Source organism: Pieris brassicae, chromosome 14, assembly GCF_905147105.1.
Source record: "Pieris brassicae chromosome 14, ilPieBrab1.1, whole genome shotgun sequence".
NCBI lineage: Eukaryota > Metazoa > Arthropoda > Insecta > Lepidoptera > Pieridae > Pieris > Pieris brassicae.
Genome location: NC_059678.1, coordinates 650,729 through 676,631, shown reverse-complemented (window position 1 = coordinate 676,631; position 25,903 = coordinate 650,729).

Genomic DNA, 25,903 nt, shown 5'->3' with positions numbered 1-25,903 from the left:
ATGAATATTGTCACTTTAATTTCGTATTTCCTCGCGAATATTATGGGAGTTAATATTTGAAGAACTTGCCACATTGTTGGATCAGCTTTTTAATGTTTTGTTGTTTGTCTTAATTCCAAGAAAACAGCTAAAGTGACTGGCAGCAATGTTCCTTTGAGACAGGTTTGTCTTGAATTTTCGCAGAAATAAGGTTATAAATATCGTCGCTTTAATTTCGTATTTCCTTGCGAATATTATGGGAGTTAATATTTGAAGAGCTTGCCAATATTATTATTGGATAATCTTTTGTTGTTTGTCTTAACCCAAGAAAACTACTATATTGACTGGCAGCAACATATAATTTGAGACATTGGTTTGTGTTGAATTTTCGCAGAAATAAGGCTAATAATATTGTTACTTTCATTTCGTATTTCCTCGCGAATATTATGGGAGTTAATATTTGAAGAGCTTGCCACATTATTGGATAAGCCTTTTAATGTTTTGTTGTTTGTCTTAATTCCAAGAAAACAGCTAAAGTGACTGGCAGCAATGTTCCTTTGAGACAGGTTTGTCTTGAATTTTCGCAGAAATAAGGTTATAAATATTGTCACTTTGATTTCGTATTTCCTCACGAATATTATGGGAGTTAATATTTGAAGAGCTTTCCACATTATTGGATAAGCTTTTGTTGTTTGTCTTAACTCAAGAAAACTGCTATATTGATTGGCAGCAACATATAATTTGAGACATTGGTTTGTCTTGAATTTTCGCAGAAATAAGGCTATGAATATTGTCACTTTAATTTCGTATTTCCTCGCGAATATTATTGGAGTTAATATTTGAAGAGCTTTCCACATTATTGGATAAGCTTTTGTTGTTTGTCTTAACCCAAGAAAACTGCTATATTGACTGGCAGCAACATATAATTTGAGACATTGGTTTGTCTTGAATTTTCGCAGAAATAAGGCTATGAATATTGTCACTTTAATTTCGTATTTCCTCGCGAATATTATGGGAGTTAATATTTGAAGAACTTGCCACATTGTTGGATCAGCTTTTTAATGTTTTGTTGTTTGTCTTAATTCCAAGAAAACAGCTAAAGTGACTGGCAGCAATGTTCCTTTGAGACAGGTTTGTCTTGAATTTTCGCAGAAATAAGGTTATAAATATCGTCGCTTTAATTTCGTATTTCCTTGCGAATATTATGGGAGTTAATATTTGAAGAGCTTGCCAATATTATTATTGGATAATCTTTTGTTGTTTGTCTTAACCCAAGAAAACTACTATATTGACTGGCAGCAACATATAATTTGAGACATTGGTTTGTGTTGAATTTTCGCAGAAATAAGGCTAATAATATTGTTACTTTCATTTCGTATTTCCTCGCGAATATTATGGGAGTTAATATTTGAAGAGCTTGCCACATTATTGGATAAGCCTTTTAATGTTTTGTTGTTTGTCTTAATTCCAAGAAAACAGCTAAAGTGACTGGCAGCAATGTTCCTTTGAGACAGGTTTGTCTTGAATTTTCGCAGAAATAAGGTTATAAATATTGTCGCTTTAATTTCGTATTTCCTCGCGAATATTATGGGAGTTAATATTTGAAGAGCTTTCCACATTATTGGATAAATTTTTAATCTTTGTTGTTTGTCTTAACCCAAGAAAACTGCTATATTGACTGGCAGCAACATATAATTTGAGACATTGGTTTGTCTTGAATTTTCGCAGAAATAAGACTATGAATATTGTCACTTTAATTTCGTATTTCCTCACGAATATTATGGGAGTTAATATTTGAAGAGCTTTCCACATTATTGGATCAGCTTTTTAATGTTTTGTTGTTTGTCTTAATTCCAAGAAAACAGCTAAAGTGACTGGCAGCAATGTTCCTTTGAGACAGGTTTGTCTTGAATTTTCGCAGAAATAAGGTTATAAATATCGTCGCTTTAATTTCGTATTTCCTTGCGAATATTATGGGAGTTAATATTTGAAGAGCTTTCCACATTATTGGATAAGCTTTTGTTGTTTGTCTTAACCCAAGAAAACTGCTATATTGATTGGCAGCAACATATAATTTGAGACATTGGTTTGTCTTGAATTTTCGCAGAAATAAGGCTATGAATATTGTCACTTTAATTTCGTATTTCCTCGCGAATATTATTGGAGTTAATATTTGAAGAGCTTTCCACATTATTGGATAAGCTTTTGTTGTTTGTCTTAACCCAAGAAAACTGCTATATTGATTGGCAGCAACATATGATTTGAGACATTGGTTTGTCTTGAATTTTCGCAGAAATAAGGCTATGAATATTGTCACTTTAATTTCGTATTTCCTTGCGAATATTATGGGAGTTAATTTTTGAAGAGCTTGCCACATTGTTGGATCAGCTTTTTAATGTTTTGTTGTTTGTCTTAATTCCAAGAAAACAGCTAAAGTGACTGGCAGCAATGTTCCTTTGAGACAGGTTTGTCTTGAATTTTCGCAGAAATAAGGTTATAAATATCGTCGCTTTAATTTCGTATTTCCTCGCGAATATTATGGGAGTTAATATTTGAAGAGCTTGCCACATTATTGGATAATCTTTTGTTGTTTGTTTTAACCCAAGAAAACTGCTATATTGACTGGCAGCAACATATAATTTGAGACATTGGTTTGTCTTGAATTTTCGCAGAAATAAGGCTATGAATATTGTCACTTTAATTTCGTATTTCCTTGCGAATATTATGGGAGTTAATATTTGAAGAGCTTGCCAATATTATTATTGGATAATCTTTTGTTGTTTGTCTTAACCCAAGAAAACTACTATATTGACTGGCAGCAACATATAATTTGAGACATTGGTTTGTGTTGAATTTTCGCAGAAATAAGGCTAATAATATTGTTACTTTCATTTCGTATTTCCTCGCGAATATTATGGGAGTTAATATTTGAAGAGCTTGCCACATTATTGGATAAGCCTTTTAATGTTTTGTTGTTTGTCTTAATTCCAAGAAAACAGCTAAAGTGACTGGCAGCAATGTTCCTTTGAGACAGGTTTGTCTTGAATTTTCGCAGAAATAAGGTTATAAATATTGTCGCTTTAATTTCGTATTTCATCGCGAATATTATGGGAGTTAATATTTGAAGAGCTTTCCACATTATTGGATAAGTTTTTAATCTTTGTTGTTTGTCTTAACCCAAGAAAACTGCTATATTGACTGGCAGCAACATATAATTTGAGACATTGGTTTGTCTTGAATTTTCGCAGAAATAAGACTATGAATATTGTCACTTTAATTTCGTATTTCCTCACGAATATTATGGGAGTTAATATTTGAAGAGCTTTCCACATTATTGGATCAGCTTTTTAATGTTTTGTTGTTTGTCTTAATTCCAAGAAAACAGCTAAAGTGACTGGCAGCAATGTTCCTTTGAGACAGGTTTGTCTTGAATTTTCGCAGAAATAAGGTTATAAATATCGTCGCTTTAATTTCGTATTTCCTTGCGAATATTATGGGAGTTAATATTTGAAGAGCTTGCCCACATTATTGGATAATCTTTTGATGTTTGTCTTAACCCAAGAAAACTACTATATTGACTGGCAGCAACATATAATTTGAGACATTGGTTTGTCTTGAATTTTCGCAGAAATAAGGCTATGAATATTGTCACTTTAATTTCGTATTTCCTCGCGAATATTATGGGAGTTAATATTTGAAGAGCTTTCCACATTATTGGATGAGCTTTTGTTGTTTGTCTTAACCCAAGAAAACTGCTATATTGACTGGCAGCAACATATAATTTGGGACATTGGTTTGCCTTGAATTTTCGCAGAAATAAGACTATGAATATTGTCACTTTAATTTCGTATTTCCTCGCAAATATTATAGTTATGGAGTCGAGGTAGCTAAATGGCGTTATTCAACGGCGCCGTCGAGACCTATCAAAATCGAAAGATAAAATAATTTCGAAAAGAAAAGCTTGTGTGGTTAAAACCATTTTAGCCGGTTTGGCGGGTACGGTTTTTCAAAAATGTTAAAAAAAACAGTTACTTGGGAATTCTCCAACGCGTCAGATATTCATACTACGTATGCCCCAAGTGCCTTTGATAACAATGGTATACTAATCTGCCGGGTTGCGTAGTGGGGGTAGGGATATAAAGTAGTCACAAATGCAAAAAAAATGTTTTTTTTGAAATACTCGAGCGAAAGAGTACCAACCCTATAGATATATGCTTCGTAAGTACGAAACCAAATGTAGGTCGTGCGTCAGCAACGAGTAAGTAATTTTAATGTACAAATATAAGAAGAAATAGATATTAAGTAGAGTATTGTTTAGTTCTTAATTAAGTGCTGTCACTGTGTAGGTTTAAATAAATTATTTTCAAACTAAAAGTCCGTTGCCGTTCCTTTACTACCGCGTCAGATTTTCGTAGGGGAGGTTTATCTCGGTATCCTGAAAGCATAGTTTCTTAATCTGACAAAAATGTTGGTGGGTTCTCTTAATCTGACCGAAAAATGTTTTTTGGTTTCTTTTTTTTTCTTTCTCCTTGATAAAACGGGAAATGATCACCCATGATCGGTTGGTGCAAGGTCAGTGATGTCGGATTTGTAAGCATTCCTTCACAAATTGGCGATGTACCGAGTTCTGAAGCAGTTTTGGTATAGCTCTGACTGGCATGGGGGTAAATTGCAAGCGTCGTAGTTGCGTACGTCCAACGAGAACGGCTTCTATGTGTCGTGCACCTTGTTTGTTTTATTAAAAATGTCGAATCGAGCTTGGTTGACATCAGCGAGTTTCTTCAGTCCGTACATGTGACATATAAACGATTGAAGCGTGGGGAAAATTGTTTGGATATCACAACGATCGGACCCTACATCAGCGAGCGCTTTTTGAAAGATCTCTGATTTTCTCAAAATATCAAAAGGTCTCTTTTTGAATGCTGGATTAAAATCGCATCCTGTTAAAGCGTGGAAAGCAGGCAGTGCGCGTGAAAACATTGAGCCTAACTGAGCTGACAGTGCCGAAACATCTATATAGCGACGTGCATTACCGACTCCGAGATCCATCCACACTCTAATCGATTTGTTCAAATGTTCCACATTGGCCAACATAATGACCAGAATATCTGTGTCTGATGTTCGAATGATTGTTGTAGAACCTTGTGGCAATTGACAGGCAAGGAAGTTGTCTTTGTCTCGGCTTCTTCGTGACTTGAGCATGAGAACTTATCATCGATTGTTTTCTGCACTATTCCATCGACGACTTTGAAGACGTAGATTAGACGTAGTTCAAATAGATTGTTATGTTGCGACTAGAGCTTCTTTGAACTTGATATTTTTCAAGTCCTTTGCAAAGTCTACTAATTGGATTTTCTGAGGACCGCTGATGTGGTAATCCTTATCGTCATTCACACTGTTGCGGAGAGTACGCTCATAGTCTTTAATGGAAGGCGTAAAGTACCGATCAAAAACTATGGCAATTTCATTTCCTTGATTTTTTACTAAAACTGCCAAGAGTTTTTTGATACATCTCCAAAAATCGAGGCATGTCTGTCATGGTATTTAACAAGAAGAAGCCATCAATTTATTGTCTGACGGATACCTTCCACAAAATCTTGAAGTTGCTTCTTATCTTCTTCCATACGCTGTGGATTTTGCTCAGCGGAGATATCATGGTTCTGGTTCAGTCCTGCTTAAGTTAGTACGTGCGATATTATTCGCGTTCGAGCTCCGTGATTTTTCGCCCAGCGCTGTCTAGCACCAATTGAATTTGTCAGATTTGTTATTCCGGTAAGTCGGCGTGCTGCGTCTCCATTGATGGTTTCTTCCAGCGTTAGGCCAACCGGAATTCGAGAGAAAGCTTTCGGAGTCCTTCAAATCCCAAAAGATCCCCGAGCCAATTCAGAACGGAGGCCTGTATGTGTTTGATCGACGTGCAGCAGTTGATTTATGTATTATGTCAGCCGACAGTCGACTATAGTTTTGTTGATTATAATGAAATAATAAAATTACGATTCTTCCAAGAGCGTAAATGAACAAATTTAAATCTTCTTTTCTAACACTGCGAACGAAGAAGTGATAGAGTTTGACAAAATCGCTGTACATCGCGTAAAATTGGCACGTTCTTCTATAACTCAGCGGCGTCAAGGACTTATCGTCAGATTAGTTAAATTTAGTCTTTAAACACTAAAATCAACCCCCAATATCTTAATCTGACGCGCGTCGCTACATATAGAGCTAAATACTTTACAAGGTTGTTCTATTAGGTCTAAGGTATCTCTCATATCTTAAACTGCCACGCTAGAGTATTACCGAAAATTCCCCTATTCGCCTCCCTAACTTTTGTTGTTTGTCTTAACCCAAGAAAACTGCTATAGTGACTGGCAGCAATGTTCCATTTGAGACATAGGTTTGTCTTGAATTTTCGCAGAAATAAGGCTATGAATATTGTCACTTTCATTTCGTACTTCCTCGCGAATATATAATATAAGAAAAGGTGACGGCTGCGTTTCTTTATTTTAAGAAAAAATTTAGAAATACAGTAAAGTAATGTAATTTCTATGACTACATAGAATATGATTGAATATTGAGTCTCATGTTTTAGAATTGTATGTTGTAATATAATTTGTATTTATAATTTTATCAGCAGTAGCTGATATGACTTTTGATTTAAGCTCATTAGCATAAGTGTGTAAGTTTGTTTTTAATAATTTTAAAGGAGCCTCATTATTCATTTTCTTAACAAACTTATCTCAATTACAACACGAGTCGTTAATTATATTGAAAACTGATTGTACATGAATATCTGTCGTATTAAGAGAATGTACTTTTAACTTAGGAATTAATTTTGTACCCTTACAATGTGCTTCACAATTATTGGGGATTTTAACAATTCAATTGCCGTGTAGATTTTTCTCAATTACGTTTTGGTTTAAGCATTCTATAAACAGTTTATTGGTATGAGATTGTATATATAGCCAATTTTTATTATAAAGAGTTTTCCAAATATCTATTGTACTTTGTATGAATTCAATTTTACATGGGTCTGGGAGTTTATTAATTAAATTTAACAGTATTTCAACTAGCGTTTTCAGTTGTTGAGAAAGTGTTCATGACGTCACAAATATAGTTGTTGATATAAACAAATTTACAGTAATAATGACAATATTCTGATTTGTCTTTGGTCACTCCGATATCTTTAAAATTGGGAACAATAAAACTAAAAGCGGTTGATTAACATTGCTTTAAGGTGAATGTTTCACATAAATTAAAGCTAATTGGAGACACTAATAGAATTGTTAAAATGAAAATGATTTTGTTATTAAAACTATAACATGTTACACCGGCTACATTGATTAATGGGTACATGTTTTTTAATTCTACTGGCAATTTATAATCTACAGATAATGTTTATAATAGTCCACGAGTTGTAAGTACAGTTGTTAAGACGGGCGGATAAAGGATGTTTTGATTACTGAGAATGATTGCGTAGACAAAGTCGGAGAGGTTAAATGACAATGTTAGCATGGAAGCTTCAAAGCTGTTTATTATAGAATTACTACACTTAAGTTTTTTTATATGTACTGATAATTCGTTGGTAGCGTTAAGATTGGCTTCGTGAATTTTAATTTTATATAAAGTTTCATTAATTTCAAACAGAGTGGACCTAGTCAAAATCAGTCATTATTTTCGCTATTACGTATTGCGTTATCATATCTGATAGCATTATCCTCATTAATGGTGCCAAAACAATCTTAGCAAGGGATTCGATGCCACCAAGCCAGGGTGATCTTTTGTCTGTTGTTGTCCCTTAAATGGGAAACAGAGGAAAACTCATTAACTAGGTCATGTTAAGGGTTCTAGTATGTTTTGACACTCTAAGTTTTCTATTGTTTCTAGCTGTAGTTGTCGACATAAGTATTGAATGGTAACTAGAATCAAATTCATGTTTCCTAAGTTTGATTCTATGTGGATATATCGAGAGGTGAAGCAATATCTAAATACCCAGTGTTTTTGTTTAGTTTCCCAAGTGAGTCAAAATTCAACCCGGGACTGGGAGTGATCGGGTGTATGAATTCTCCGTAGGCCAATACGCTGTAACGAAAATATTGTCTTAATAAAAGTAGTTTAGTAACATTAGTAAAAGATTCTTAAGTTATTATAATTATAATATGTTATAGTCATGTGAAACATTCGTTATACACTTCGTCATAATGATGTGTGACATAGCGTCTGTCAATAAGTAAAGTTATTTTTACCTTTTATGGAAACCTGGCTATATGGGGAAAAGTTAATTTTGTTAAATTGTTCTTGGTTAACAAATAATTTGAGGTATTCTTTTAACGTGGAATGACTTCGTTCTAGGGCGCCTTGTGTCTGTGGACGATAAGGACCTGACCAAAGTTATTTTATTTTCATGAAATCAAGAAAACTTGGAAAGGTTTGATGTAAAATTGGTACTTTTTTTAAAATCTGATTTATTTCATAAGCCATACACCTAATGATTGAGTCGGATTAAACATAACAACTATTTAATGTGTTGTCTAATGCTTCTGCTCTTGTTCTGGAAAAAATATCGGAAAGTCAACACTTTCGCTTAATATTTCTTTTTTGATTTTGGTGAAGGCTTCTTCGCACTGTGTAGTCCATTGGAAGCTTGATTATTTCTTTAATAAGTTGTTCAAGGGATTCGTGATGGATGCGAGATTGGGTATGAATTTATTATAGAAATTTGCCATACCGAGAAACTTTCTCAATCCTGCAGTGTTTACTGGGCGTTCTGTTTTTATTATAGCATTTATCTTGTCCTTGTTTTTGTGCAGGCCGTCTTTATCTATAGTGTGCCCTAGGTAATTTATATTTGTTTTAAAAAAATTGCACTTATCCTTGTTTAGGTTGGAGGTTGGTAGGAGGTTGCTTTCTTTCAGTTTATCTAATCCCAAGTCTTTGTAACAATTTTTCCTTTGAATTTCCTTGAATAATTATATCATCGAAAAAGCATTTGACTCCTTCCAGCCCCTGCAAGAGTCTGTCCATATATCCTTGCCACAAGCTCGGCGCGACTTTCACACCGAACATAAGTCTGTTTACTTTGTATGTGCCTTTGTGTGTACTGAGTGTTTGTAGCATTGCGCTTTCGTCGTCCATGACCATGTTAAGGTATGCTTGAGTTATGTCGAGTGTACAAAGTAGCTTGCCGCCGTTCATTTCTGCAAGGATATCCTCTATCATCGGGATTGGGTATTGTTCATCCAATATAACTTTATTTAGTGTAACTTTGTAGTCTGCACAAAGTCGGATTGACCCGTTCGGCTTGACAACTGGTACCACTGGGGTTCCCCACTCAGAGTGGTCAACATTCGTAATGACCCCTAGCTTGCAAAGTCGCTCTATTTCTTCATCCACTTTAGTTTTTAAAGCGTAGGGTATTCTTCAAGGTTTGATAAAAATTGGTTGTGTGTTTTCTTTAAGGTTAAAGTGTCCCTTGTAATTAGGTATTTTAAGAAAAACACTTTTTGAACGGATTAAAGCTATGTATTATTATTTAAAACTTATAGTTATTTACACAATTATAAACTTTAACCAATCAAACCAATTTAAACAATCCGCGAAAACAGAGGACAACGTGAGTCATTTTTGCAAAAACCCGTCATCTTTTAGTCGATACCAACTTCGGGGCAATGAATACAGATAACACAACTTTCTCTGCAGCTGTGATACTTTTGACGTTGGTTAAACTTCCAGTCATTGGACAATTAACTAGTTTATGAACACATTTACAAAAATCCCTGCTAATATTATTGTTATTTTATTAGTTTAATAAGTAACTTTGTGTATTACATTCTTCAAAACAGCATTTAAGATCAAACACGCGAAAAAAACATTGTTAAAATTCATCATCAAAATCATTGGACAGCATCAACTAGTTAATGGACAGCATTGTAATAAACTTTTTAAATACCAAAATAGTCAATGGTATCTGCTCTTAAAGGAAATAAATAAAGTATAAACTGTTCGTAATAATAAGAAAATAATCGACTATTTACTGTAATAAAAGATTCTATATCATTTATATATTTTATATTCTTTAAAGTATCTTGTAAAATATGAGATTGTAAAATGCTATAATGAAACAAATTATGTTCTGCAAACGTAATCGCAGTACTAAGTCTCTTGGATACATCTTGTAAAGTTTGAGCCTGTAATAATAAAGAAATCGCTACTTTTTGTTGTATTTTTTAATTAAATACTCCTTGAAATTTTTGATTAATTTGCTGTTGAATCAAGGTAATATTAGCAATTTGCTTATTATACTCTTCTAGTGTATCATCAGTTACAGATATTTCTTTATTGTATGCTACTCGTAATGTTTTTAAATCTTTTTGAATATTATCTAAATCATTTTAATCTAGATTACCTGTAATAGATTTGATTACAGATCCCAATCCATTAATTAACCCTCGGTTAACACGATTATTACTTTGTATATTTAAATGTTTACAAATTTCTTTGACATGTTCTAAAATAATGTTAATCCTTTGATATATATGTTTAACTTCCTCAGATTTAAATCTAGTGAGAGCATTTTTCATTTTCAGAATTTTCAATACTATCTAAGTTATATCTTATAGGTTTAATATCTAATTTATGAATAATTGCCCACCGTCCTTCTAGTAATCGAGTTGGTTTGGATTCTATTAAAATTACATTTTCCGAAGGAGTTAGCTTTCTAAACTTGAATGCTGTGATGAAGAAGATGAGTCTGGAACAATATTTAGTTCTTCAACATGATATGATCGACCATTATTTAAGTTATACTTATTGTGAGGTTCTATATTAACAATAGTAAACGAACCTAAAAATCTAGGTTTGGTTTAATGTCGATCTGCCATACTATTTTTTAAATAAGCTATATCACCTATTTTATATATCTTAGGGTTTTTGACTTTTTTATTAATTCTTTCATTTCTAACCTTTTTACATGTTTCACAATTTAAAATATTTTTTTTATTATAATTATTGGGAAAATATGCGTAAACAACTACTAATACTATACTATAATAATACTTATCTCGTAGTTGTACACACTTTCTATACCAGCATGCCTATTTTCAAATAAGTGATATTCTTTAATCAATATTAATTGTTCCTCCCTATTGTCTATTTCAATTAAATTTCTCGTATACCTACTGGCTTAAATTTACTGTGATCAAAATATTTTCTATAAACTTCTGTTACTTTCTGATATAATTCTTCATTAGGTATAATAAAAGCATATTTATCTTTACTTAAATATTCTAACATAAATTCCTTAATAATTTGTTCTTCATTACTTGGTGGAATGTAAAAATACCCCATACCTCTTTCATAATTCGCCTTTTTATATGGAGCAGCTTCAAACACTACACGTGTTAATCATTTAGGTGGATAACTGTTAATAATCGGTATGCCCCCCTCACTGTTCTCTTAAAACGAGTGTATTGTGTTGCGTGATGACTTATTGTCCTTATCTGACATCCAAGAATTAGTATCTGTATTTACTGGTGTATTATTTAATGACCTATTGTCGTTGTCATACTGTACAGCTAATGAGTCTTCTTGTGTAATGTAATTGTATCCTACTTAAAGCATCAGCTACATAATTTTCTTTACCTTTAATATGCTCTATTTTATAATCATAATCTTGTAATTTCAACTTCCAACGAGTAATAATAATCTTTGATTTGGCTCTTTTAATTTTGATAATCAAATTAAGGCTTTATGATCTGTTCTTAATAGGAATTTCATACCGTAAATGTAGTCTAAAATGTGTTACCGCCCATAAAATACCTAGTAATTATTTTTCCGTTGTATTATATTTTTGTTTAGTTTCACTAAGCATTTAATCGTCTATAATCTATTACCATTCTCCATTTCCTAATACCTGATTGATATATATATATTTTTGGAATTAAATGAACAGGAGATGACCATGTAGATTCAGATGGTCGAATTATATTTTCGTCTAACATTTTATGAATCTGTCTATCAACTTCTTATTGCTGAGTTTGTGGTTACCTAAATGGTCGTTGGTAAATAGGCTCTTCATTTATTAAATTAATCTTATGACGTATTGAAGTTATTGCGCTATTTGTTACGTCTTCAGTAAACAAATCTCTATATGTTTTACATAAGTCTTTAATGTTTAATGAGTTCTCATCAGACATATGAAAAATCAATATTTTATTTTCTGGTAAAATTAATTTTCTTTCCCTTAAATCAATTAATGCTTCAATCTGCTCTAACATGTCAGTGCCCATTAAAATATCATATTTATCACTAAAGTCAAATATATAAAAGTTCATACTACCCTTATCTACATTACCAAAATATTTTTTCCAAGAAGGTGTTTCTATTAAACCATCATGATGTGTTACACCATGGGAAGTCCGTACCGTGAACTTTTCTAATTTATAATATTCATTAAAATTTTCCGCACCTTTTTTTGTAATAAATGAACGTTGACTACTTGTATCTATCAAAATTTTTAACTTCGGATTATTTGTTTCAAAATATGGTAAATATGATTTAACATGATTAAATTCTATGACCCTTTTATAGACTTTTCTTTTGACTGAAAATTTTCCTCATTATCAGCTATGTCTTGTGACGATTCGTCTATAAATGTCTCATCACTATACTGCTCGTATTCGTGAGGATATTCCAAATATTCACCCTCTCTTATATTTTCATCATGGAAGAACACTTCTTCCGGTACCATGCCTTTCCCTAAATTAATTTGACCTGGTCTAATGTGAGGTGCAGTTCGCATTGAGACATCAGTTGTTTCATTCTGTAACCGATTTTGTTGATACCTTTGAGGAGAATTTTGTTGTAGTTGACCCTTGAAATATTCATGTTTGGGTCTAGCAAATACATTATTTGGACTCGGTGTCCAAGTATAATGTGGTCTATTCGTTTGTATTCTTTGATTAATTGACCTCTGTGTCGGTGGATAAATATGTCTACTGTTGTTTTTTGGTACGTTATATGAACGTGGATACTGATTACTAGGACCTGGATAATTTGGTCTTACATAGTTTTGTTGTATAATTTTCTGTGGAGGTAAAATTTGCGAAATTTTTTGTTTTATGTTGTCAAATCTACCTTCAGCCTCTAAATGCAATACTCGGGTTACTGTTTCCGAAAAACTACAATTTGTAACATAATTTTGATCGTGGTATGGAAGATTATTGCGTAACGTATTTTGCGCTACATTAATATATGGTATCATCATGTCCTCTACGCTACTCATATCTTTATAACTATCCATTAACTTACTTTTAATAAAAAAATAATTTTTGTTTTAATTCAAAAATTAATTCGTTAAATGTATTCTTTCTTTTTAAATTTATAATTTCTATCAATAATGTGTTAAATTCAGGATTATCTCCACATTCACTTTTTAAAATTTCTTCTATATTTCCCCATTTAAATTCATGGTCCATCATACTCACACATTGGGACGCTTTGCCCTCTAATTTACTAATTAATAACATAGTATTTTCTGGGGACTCACCTCCCACAAGCATTAACCATTGTTTTGAACTATTTAAATAACTATATAGTGAATTCGCATCTCCATTATTTGATGGGACGTAAACTAATAAAGTTTTGGGATCCATTTTTAATTCCCTTTTTATATTTGATCCTAAACTATCTAATGAACTTGGCACACTACGGAGCAAGCTAGAATTTCCCTCACTACCAGAAGGAGGGGGTGATTCACACCACTATTATTAACACTTACTCTATTATATACAAAAGTCGGAGGTTTGAGAAAGAAAGGAATTTTGACGGTATTTAAAATGCAAAGGTACTCGCAGAAGACCTTTTAGCAGTTCCCGGATCATGTCATTCTTCACTTTTCGTCTTGATATTTTGACTTATTTATTTCTGTGATTCCCAGCTTTTTGTTTTTAAGAAAACTTCTTAACTTCTTGGCCGTTGAAATAAACTGGATCGATGATCGCGTTTTTATAACAAAATTAATATGCGACGAGAAATTACGTTGCTGGGCCCCACGTTGGACAATTTTTAAATAAATTAATAATAATATTTAAAAATTACACTTTTTATTTATAAATTATACAAAAGTATTTAAAATTAACTAGAGCTTAATGCTATGTAGTGACGTGAATGAATCTCTGTCGCGAGACTCCTGCTTATATACTGAGAATGCGACGTCTGCAGAGTAAAATACCGGTGGTCACTGGTGTCATTTACAGAATGTGTTGATGTTCCATTATACTTAATGACTTATTGTTGCATTCCAAGGTGTCATTACTCGAAGTTGTTTATCTTTATGAGAGGTATCAGGATTCTCAAGAATAAGATCCTTATTGTTCCTTTTAAAAAGAACTCTTGTGATTTGGGTGGCTTCACTTACGTATGTCTTGAATTTTTTTTTGTGTAACAGTGCTTGTAGGGGCCTTCACGCTTACATCACTTAGGATTTGAATTTTTTGTTTATTTATGTCTACTGATGTGGGCCCTCGGAAACTGGTTTTGTATTGCAAGATATTTCAATTTGATTTATTGTAAGTTATGGCCTTTACTCTTGAGAAAGGTACTTGGTTAAATCCATACTTAATAGCTTCTTCATGGTAAGAGTGGAAGTCGTCATCCAGCATCTGGAGGAACTTAAATGTTAGAGCCTTGGATTTTATTTTCAAAAATGCCCTCAATAATGATATTGGGCTATATATTTCTTGATGCCGAGGGTTTCGTTCAATTAGGCTGTATATTGCATCGACTTACTGAACATTACCGTGACCCGGCTCAGAAAATTTTTGTGTTATTTCGGTTGACTGGGTGATTCGGGTGACTGTAAAAATGTCATTATTGCAACACTCATGTGAATTTCGGAAGAGAAAAAATGTTTTGTAAGTCAAATGTGATAGCTGCTATTGCCTCATTTATTTTTCTGTCCTTTTCCCTTTCTTCGTTACCCTCCTCTTTTCTTTTTATATGCTCACTATGTTTGGTTGTTTGTTCAGCACTAGGAATTTTCAGTGCTTTGAATTCAGAACAAGCATCACCAGCGTCTTTTTTTGGGTGATGAAATGCCAAATTAAATTTTTCTTGGTTCTTTATTTGTCTCCACATAAAGTGAATACATTTTTGCGATTGTGAGACCACTATCGAGGTACTGACGTTTTGTGTTAGCTCTACAAAAATGTGATACCTGTGTGGGAAAGGACCTTATGTGATGAATTACTTCTTCTATTTTGTTTTCAGCTGTCTTTTTTTATGTATATTCCTTTGGATGGTGTGGGAATCAATTTCAGTGGGTTGTTGTGAAGTTTTTTGTGAAAATAATATATTCTTTTTGCCAATATATCCAAAGTACCACTAAAAAACTTCTGGCACACCTTCGTTTTTTGCTCATTTTTCAACAAAAAGTATTCGAATGAGAACTTTCTTCTGCTGTCGTTCTTTTCCTTTGCGAGTGTACCCTACATGTAAATTTGTTATAATATTTATTTTTCGAAGCATCGTTTAATGAATAAACGCCGTCTTCAAGTCCTCTCTTTCTTGTTCTGAAAAATTGGCTGAGCAGTTGTATGGTCACTTTTGCTCACACCCAGCTTGGACCCGTTTTGCTGGACAATTTTTTTCTTTAATATTTACATATTCTTCACCAGCCTCTCTTTTATTTTTCCTCGCAATTCTCTGCCACTTTCCAGGGCACCTTTTTCGCTTTCTTGAGATTTTTTGTTCCACGGCTTCCACGACATCAGTAGCGTCAGTAGTACTATCAGCATTATTATCAATGACTATAACTGAACTTTCCAGTTCAAGTTCTGAAGTTCCTTGACAAACGATGTAATTTTCCACTGCAGTTTTAATAAAGGAATTAGGTATAGTTTAGGTTTTTATTTACGTATTAATTAGTGTAGTCATATTTATCACTATAGTTTTTTATAGTTACTATTACATTATATATAATTTTTATACAATATTAATTTTAAGCTTTTTTTAAATTGTATTTTGAATTGAGTGAATAATCTCAATAACAAGCTTAAAATTAATATTGTAAGGTATAACAAATTGAAATCACTTATTATTATTTTTTATTAATTATTATTCATGATATAGACATATTAAGGCCGACAGGGGTCAAGTGCAATCTTATCTTCATAAAAAATGTAATGTTTTTACTAACAAATTACTAATAAATAATCTGTTAAAATATTGGGGCAACTTTCAGCATGAGAAAAACCAGAAAATCTAAAAAAATATTTAAACCTAATCAAAAATATGAAGCAGCTGACATTTTATTGGAGATTTCAATATTGACCCTGAACCAGAGCAAGTATGACATGCATAACTCAAAGTATGCTTCTGAGCCACAACCATATAACAAACACGACATAACCTAAAAATATAGCACCGGCAACTTACATTTTCTTGTGTGCAGTACTGCGGTTGTATTGTTCCTTACATTTGGTCCAGGACATAATCCTCGAAAATTCTGACAGTTTGTTTCTTATTTTCTTTCAAAAATTTAGTGAAAAACTAAAAAAGGCAGCTCTGACGTTACCGGCTCGGGTAACTAAACAATATGGCGGAACATCGAAAGGTGCGTCACGAGCGAGCGTGCCTGTGATTGGTTCATTTTCGGATATACGGCAAACAATCACGCGCTGCGAATTTCGATACTGGATGTTGGTCACTTGTTGGTGGTAAGCCAATCAAGCGCGCAGAGTAAAGTTCAAAGTGGATATTGCATTTTTAAATCGTGTATTGCTCATTTATTTGTATAGTTACATGAGTCGTTCTTCATCTAAACTGTGTAGAATTTGGTTCTTAATGTAGTTTACATTCAAAGGTCATTTTCGTCAAAATTGGTCTGTTGGCCAAACAAGCACTAAGGCGACGGACTTAAAGCATACCTTGCACGCATTTGTTGAAACAGCTTGAGAGTTTTTGTTAACATTCCTTTTTGTTTTCGCTATCTTTTCCTTTTCTTTTTGTAGTTTAGTTTCTTCCTTTTTCTTCTTTTTTTCCTCCTTTGCTTTTGTTTCTAATTCTTTTTTTGACATTTGTTCTTTAAACATTGCTCTATATTTGGCAGACGTTATTGCAAATGGCATTCTCACGGTTTTACTTTTACCTTTCCTTTCGGGTGTTTTTGGTAATGTCAAAAAAATTCCCAAAAGGATGTTCGAAACAACTTTGAAAGCAGGGCTAGTCTCTAGTTGGTGAACATTCACTTGTCCTGAGCTTACAGAAATATTATTAGAATTAAAAATTGTTTGGCTGAAGTCATGTTTTCTGAACTTTCAGGAACAACATCGGATATAAGAAGATCTTCATTCAAATCATCATTCTTAGAAAATATACACTATAAGACATTTGCTTCGTTATTTCCAGGTGCACCAAATATTTGCTTCTGTGTTCTTCTAAATCTTTATCACATCGACTTTCGTTATTCATTTCTATTTCTTCAATGGGCTGAATGGTCAAAGGCGAATCTATATTCTCCAAAGGTATATTTTCTACACGGCTGGTTAAATTATTTTGTACGGATGATGACTGAGAGCAGTAAACGTCAAATACTGAGTAGAGACGGTACAAAATATTCACGTTTTCGTCATCTACAGGGTTATTATCATAAGCATACAATTTTGACATAATAGAATGTCCAACCAATTCTTTAAATTTCGCCAAAGTAATAACATTTGAAGAATTTGTTTCAGGTTGTTGCTGAAAAGACAGAACATCTGTACCTGAATTATTATTGTTGTTTATTCCACCGAGGCACTTCGAATAGTCTACTGCGTTAGGATCGAATAGTACTAAACCACAACAACAAAACCCATTAATGAGAGTATCTGGTCTTATAGACTTGTAATGCTAGTTCCAGAACACATGCAAAATTCACTTTTGTAATTAATTCGCCGTTGTTTTCTAAATGCCATAACTTTTTATGCAACAGCGTTTTTCCAAGCAGCCTTAACTGGCCTAAATACGGCTACATCGGCCGGTTGCAGTATTCTAGTAGCATTAGGATACAATGCTATTACTTCGATTCCCAACTCTTTGCACAGCTTACTTACACCATAAGTAAGATGAGTTTTATGTCCATCTAAAAAATATATGACAGGAAATTGCACGCCTTTGGCAATCAGGTGAGGGTGAAATATGAAAGGGTGTTACGCCTTCACTGGTACGGAATACGATGGCTGGATGTCTATCCAGATATAAAAATCCTCTTACCCATCCATCTCCAGGATAATTATTTATAAACTTATTGGGTCGTGGATTTTCGGTTAAAAACTTGAAAACACTTTGTTTTAAGTCATCAGTTTTTAAAGGGAATCCTTTCTTCATAACTTCCTTTATCCAAACCTCTAAAGTACGCTCCTCTCCTTCAGTCAGAACGGGAGGTGGACCAAATGATGTTCTATGGGTTGGGTTTTTGAGTTTGAAATGGTAGGTTGAAATGAAAGGTAGACTTGGGAATATTGTATTTTCGCGCTATTTCTCGAATTTTACCAGTTTCTCTTATTTCATTAAGTGCTAGATTTCTTTTTCCCCTTTGGCATTTTTTATCTTCTCAACACCGCTATCCAAGATTACCTGCAGCCATCGAGTTATTGGACACATTAATATGAGTCGTTGGACACCCTGTCCAAAGACTAGTAGAATGTCTATAAGCAATAATATAAAAAATTGTTGCTTTTGCTTAAAAATAAAGGTAGGAGAGTCTATAATAGCTTAAATTTATTTCAATTTCAAAAACACAGTTATTGAACACCTGTCCATTAATTAGATTTTAACATTAAAAATTTGAATCGTTGGACAGTACATTATAACCTAAAAATTATGTTTTAAGGTCACCATTTCCTATAAATTCTATGGTAAATACGATAATGCTTTACTGTGTAAACGGCTAAGCATATGGGATTAACGAAAAGAAAATTACCTGCTATAATCTTTGTTGATAAACTTACCGAATTCTTTCGCCGACTGTTAGGACGCCAACAAAAATTAACTACAACTGCCATCTATTAAAAATGTTTTGAACTATTGAGTATTGGCAAAAAGCAGAGTTTAGAAAGAAATTAATTCCAATGTCGCCATTAAATGAGCACCCTTAATTTTTAAGATTTTATTGTGTTCTGTCCAATGCCTGGTAGCGTCCAATGACTGGAAGTTTACCCTATGTAATAATCGATCATTAATTGACAATCACAACCTCTGTCAGTGTCACATCACTTTTGCAAGTTATTAGTTATAATCTGTCAATGGGCTTTAAAAACAATAAGTAAACAAAGGTTAAGGTTATGAGATACCAAATATTCAATTTTTTAAAAACAAAAATAAAAACTGTAACACTTAAAACTTATGACATCAAACAAAGACAAAGTTGATTATAACCCCAAAAACATGGAACACCAACACTGAAGTTAATGACCCTTCTTTGGACCCTTCTTATTACGGGTCATGTCTCTTGATCGCTTTGCATCATCAGCTCCGGACAATGACGGGATGCGGTCCGGAACTGAATCAAGTTCCTTCAACGAAGAGATGCGGCGAAGTTTCCCATCAGCCCCAATCACTTGTACTCGTCCAGCCCGGGTCCAACATTTCGAGATACCAAACCGCTCTCGCACTCGCTTCCATAAATAGAGAGTGCTTGATTTGGTTAGGAACTCGGACAAGGTTATACCAGTGCCGTTAAGGCTAGTCTTGGCAGCCCTTGATCCTTAACTTATCGGCATGTTCACGAAACTTTATTAATATAGGCCAAGGCTTTTCAATCGACAAGAACAGGTTTCTTGCATCGGCTATCTATGGTGCGTCAGTGTTTAAATTTGTTTATGACGTTTTACGTGCAATTTTAATCGTTTGAATGGATTGATTGTTATAAATTTACAGTTAATAGGTTATATATATAGTGTGTGTATAATAATAATAATAATTAAGCCTCATTTATTCCTTGAAAATTTACAAAAAAAAACACACACATAAAATATATATGTATATATATATTTTCTGTTTTTTTCAAGGACCTCTTATTGAGTATAGGCCTTCTCCAATTGGCTCTATCTCTCTCTGTTTTGAGCATTTTTCTTTTTTATTTTTTTTTTAAATTAAGCTTACATATCACTTCAATATTAGTAAATTTATTTTTTCTATTTGACAGTATGTATCTAGGTCTATCTAGGTCTTAGTCTTTTTGGAGGAAAGCCATGTCCATATATTTTTTAACAATACTTTTAATAAAGGTGAAGTTATTTTATTGGGCAAAGTGAACAAGACTTTCTCCTCTTTTATTCCTTGTACCATAATTATATTGACCTATAATGCGTTCTTCATCTTTTTGACCGCTGTTGACCGATAAGAATAACGATTTTCTTGCTTTGAGCAGTAGCGTGTTGGAGTTGGTCGTAAAACAACGACATCTCTGTATCATTGGCATCGCTAGTAGGAGAATATGCTTGAATAATTGAAATATATTCGTCATACAAAGACTAAATTTAGGACACATACCCGTTTTGAAATTGCTATAAAACTATCAAAATAGGGTTTTAAGTTTTTACTTATTAGAAAACCAACGCCATATAATCCTTTAGTTTGGCCGTAGTGACAAAAAAATATGCTCTTAGTCTTCCAATATATTATATCCTATTCTTCGAATCTCAGAAAGCCCGATGATATACTTTATTTTTGAAATAGCTTCTTTAAACTCATTAAGTCTCTCATTTAAAAGAAGTGATCTTGCGTTGTACGTGCAGATAAATAGAGAGTGGAGAGGAGGGTTATGGTCTGGCTCTCCCGCGGGGACCGGCCGTAGTGGGAGAGGTGGAGAGGGCGCTGGTAATTGTTATTGTATTGTTTGTGACAAATAGGATTTAGTTGCGGTGGCATTTGGATAGCGATGTGGAGTACTTGCTTTTGCTAAGGAATTTTCTGGGAATATTTTTTTTTGCTGTAACTTCTTCGGGTGCTGGTTAACAGTCTTATTTATTTTATGCTTGGTTCTCGACGATTCGGGAGATTCTGATGGAGTTCTCTTATTTTTATCCGTTCTTGGTTTTAAAAATTGTTGGTTTTGGTTGTTCAACCATACTATTTTGTCATATTTAAGGATCGCGAATCTCCCTTGTTTTCTTTCTTTGCTAACTTCAATTTGTAATTGTTTTCGTTTATTCAGAACATCTGGAGGGATGTCTTCTTTTATGTAGTATGGAGTAGAATCTAATTTTTCTTATTTTTTTTGGTTATCAACTTTGAGTCCAACTGTAGAAAGCGTTAGGATTATTGGTCTGATGTTTTCTGTTCTTTTACCAAGCCTCCTGAATGTGTTATTCAATGTCGTTGTAATCACATTTAACTTTAAAACAATTGCTTATTAAGTCAAGAACTCTGTTTTGTAAGTCGCTATAAGTTTTTCATTTTCTTCTACTCGAAAAAAGAGAAGATTTTTCATCCTATTGGTTCTTTCTAACTGTTAATTTTTATTTGTTGTACTTCCAATTTTTCTTCTAAAAGTTCATTTTTGGTTTCTAGCTGTTTAAATTTTTCATTTATATTACGGTTGATAGTTTCTTTTATATCCTCTTTCATTTCCTGTATATCAGTTTTTTGCTGATTGATTGCTTTTTGCATTTCCTCTAAAATACTTTTTATTTCCTCCATATTTTATTTATTTTTTCTAAATACTTAGCTTTGTATTTCATCAGTATTAATTGCAAAAAGAAAAAAAAGGTTGGTTTGAACTCGAGATCATTTCGATGAGGCAACGGTTTACGCAATCGGCTAACTGGTTATATATTGATCACGTTAAAATTTTGACGTATTTTGGTCTGAACTATATATGTACTCGTCTCTTTGTGTTAATATATGATTTTTAGACATATATTTGAACTTTATTTTCCACAAATAATATTTTTCAATGAAATATAAATACGAGACTTGTGTTGACACATGCCACCCGCACTACCCTCCATATATATAATCACCGTGTGTATATATGTATATATATAGATATTAATTATTTAAAAATGTTCGACGTCCTGGTGGATAGAAAAACTGTGTACAGTTTGTGTTTCCAACACCAACTGTCTTTATATTAAGAACATTTATACAACAATTGATAAATAAATAAAATAAAAATAATCCTACACAATGGCAACGGGTAAGGCACTGCTCCGTTACAATTTACTCGTTCTTCACTATTTAAATGGTCGGATCTAAGTCTGGTTTAGTATAAGAACTTTCAAAGTCAAAATAAGTCGAGTGGTAAAGGTCTGTCGATTGGAATAACTGTGTCTTCGTTTGTCGTGTTCTCAACTTCTACTATACCAGTCTGATTCTACTATACCTATTAATTGTTTCGGTATAAATACGTCACCAATGTCATGATGTATCGGTACACCAACTAAACGAGATGATTTGATCTGTGTATTTCTTACATTGATACCATAGTAAAGGAAGGAAGGATTTGCTCCTGTATCAATAAGAAGTTTTGATGGTGGATTATTAATTTTAATATAAGGTAAATCCTTTTTTGACTGTATATTTAATTATATTCTAGTGCGGATGTTCGTTGGCTCTGTTGAAAATCCTGACTTTTTCTACGTTGGAATGTTTCGGTCGAATATCTCTACTAGCTTTACTAGTACCAGGTACTTAGCGAATATCCTCTATTGGTGGTAGGTCTCGATGTTCACAGTTCTCATTATAGTCACAATAATTAACATATTGTCCATTATAGTCATAATCAGTATTACAATAATTATAGTCAACATACTCACTGTCGTATTTATAGTCATCATAATCATAAAATTATAAAGTAATTTGATGGAGGAGGATTGCCAAATTTCTGCCAATCATGACCAGGAATTTTAGGTGGTAAATGTTTTGTCACAAAATGACTCACCCCACTCATAGGCTTAGGGCCAAAATTATTTTGTGAAGGATTTTTATAAGGTATCCTAAAGCCATTGTTATAGTTAGGCAACGTTGCTCGGAAAATTTGCTGAGTACGTGTTGGTAGCATAGGCATGCGCTAATGACTATTAAATTGTGGATTAAAATTAGGTTTTTGCCAACTTGGTCCGGGTAAAAATTTAGAAGGATTAAAGTTATTATTCATAGGAGGAAATTTAGGCTGTGTAAGTTGTTGGTGTGAGTTGAGTGGTGTCGATGATGATAATGGTTTTCTTAGATCTGTTTCTAAATTATTTCGCTGTTGCAAATACATGACATTAAGTTCATCCTGGACTAATTCCAAAACCTTCTAGTATAGTTTCAGGTCTCATACACCTTGTTCGGGACCCGAGATGATCTTTTAAACCTCTTACAAATGCTTGTAAAGTTAACTTAAGATTTAAAATTCTTTTAGCTACTACAGTTGTCTCTAATGTCTCTCTATCCTAACGTCTCGTAACGATACATAAGACATTATAGTGCTTTGTCATAAAATTCTTGCGGAGTCTCATTAGATTGTGTCGCCAATGCTAAGTCATTGTAAAGAGCGGTCTCATCCCTTTGGTCAGAAAAAATATTATTTAAGTATTTCTAATTCCTAACCAATTTTCCGGAATTCCGTTTGAATTTATTGAACGAGCTGCTGGACAAGTAATTTTATTTAAGATGCCATTAATAACACATAAATTCGATAATTCGTATCCTAACTCGTCTTTCACGCATTGAATAACTATCCGATCACAAATCCTAATAAATCTAGGAAGAATATGTGGGTTCCCATCAAATTCAGGAACTGGGCGAAGGGCCTTATATACTGTATCAGGATCCATTTTATGTTCTAAACTACTAAAATTTCAATTCAAACTACTATCTAAACTTTGAGGGCAATTCAAGCTCTCAGGAAAATTATTTAAACCTACTGAAGGGCGATTAACTATCCCTAAGAATTCTATCCCTGGAGGACACAGGACTATTTTTCATAAGATGAACCATTGTGACGGGAACACCGATGGAAAACACTGACAGGAGAAAGCAACACTAATGGAAAAATTATTCAATGTACTCGCATAACTCGTCGAATTCCCTGGTTTTCTTTGAGTTGTACTGAAGTTTGAGTACGCCCCCCGGCTGCTTCTTTGATCTTTGATGCTTTGGTGAACGCTTGAGAGCGACAGCTAGAACGACCGCGCGCGGTGTCGAATCTGGACCCCGGATATCTTCTTTTTACCGATCGTCGTAGCCCCGAAACTATCCTACCGATTGCGCCAATTACGAATTCGACAGCCCGGACTCCCAAAAAAGACCAATCATTATATTACTACTTTATTAAACTTATAATTAAGTTACATAAACTACATCCGATATCGATGCTAGATACGAATATTATTTATTTTAAGCCTTAAATTATTTCCCGATCCACTAATATCCGGTTATCCTATGTGTCCCAGGAACCCTCTCCGGTAAAGGCCTCCTCCAAGGCTTGCCATCTTTCTCTATCTCGAGCTATTTGCATCCATTGAGGACCCGAGATTTTTTTGATGTCATCATCCTATCGAGCGTAAGGTACGAATATATTACAAACATATTGTATTGTATAAAATTTATAAAACGCGGTAAATGCTGAAACAGCAGAACGATTCCTCGAAGCCTGCACGTTGACCAGACGCGTGCCGCGACGTCAGCGATCTTCCTTCGGGTACCGTATGTAATTCACATTCAGGATTCAACATTGCACACATTTGATGTACCTGGCTGAATGTTATCAATGTGTTTGGTTAAATAATCATTATGTATAGAATTGAATTTTACTGTTAATTGGTGTGACGTAGCTAAAAACTTGTTTTATTAATCCTACAATGGTTTTAAAAAAAAATACTGTCTTTTTTATTGTCTATTGGCAACTTTTGGCAATTACAAATTGTCTATAAATTGGAAAGAAAAAACTACCTCTTGTCAAATTTCTGCTTTTAGCGACATCAGTTCATTATCATCCTTAATCTCGATGTGGGAGTCGAGGCTCTTACGGAGAAACACCTTCCCGTTGCTAGTCCAGCAGTACTTACAGTTATGTCTCTTTGCCAGATCTCTGGCTAGGATGAAGTGTCTACGTCCTTTACTAGTAGAAAGCGGTGGAGTTCAGTTGTGAGGATGCTGTTTCTTGTAGGTCTTACGCATTTATTATATCAGTTTTTTTATCTCGGATGTAAATTCAGCTCATTATAGCTGAACCCTTTCCAGCTCTGCCATTAAGACGAAACACATCTCGATTACCGCTTTATCGACGTTCACCCGAAGAGCTTTACCCGTGTTTTGTACGATCTGGCAAAGTTCGGCTTCACTTTCCAGTTTTTCCGGCAAGGGTATATCCGTATTTCAATACTGGATGCTTTTGTAAATCGTTGCATGTCGTCTAATTTCATTTCCAGTGGAGCTATTTGCATCAGACTTTGTTTGCGTTCCGCCTCGAGCACTTCCACCTTCCTCTTCATCTCTTCTTATAAACCATTTATCATAGTCATCGATTACTCAATTTCTTCGTTAGAGCGTTTGATATCTTTGTTCTGTTCCTTTTATCTGTATAACCTCGGCCATCAGTCTCGATAGCATTGTATCCTGGGTTTTTTTGCCACTCCTTAATTATAAACTTGAACTAATCTCTAAAGGAGGGAAGTCCGTCGTCATCACTTGATTAGCGCAGCTTTTGTTACGTTGGGACACAAAAGTTGGAGTGGTAAAATAAGAGGCAATTTTAGATACATCGGAATCAGAAGATGTATGCTGCAAGTTGCTTGCAGGTGGGGTACGAAGAATGTTGGGCATTTTAAAGTTCGAAGTTTAAGCAGTCGTTTGTAGTGTAAACTCGTTACCAAGTTACCTTGATCTCTCGTAGCACCGGATTTGGTTGATGTGAAGGTCCAACAGCTTTGGTCGCTGGTATGATGATGTCACTGAGTCA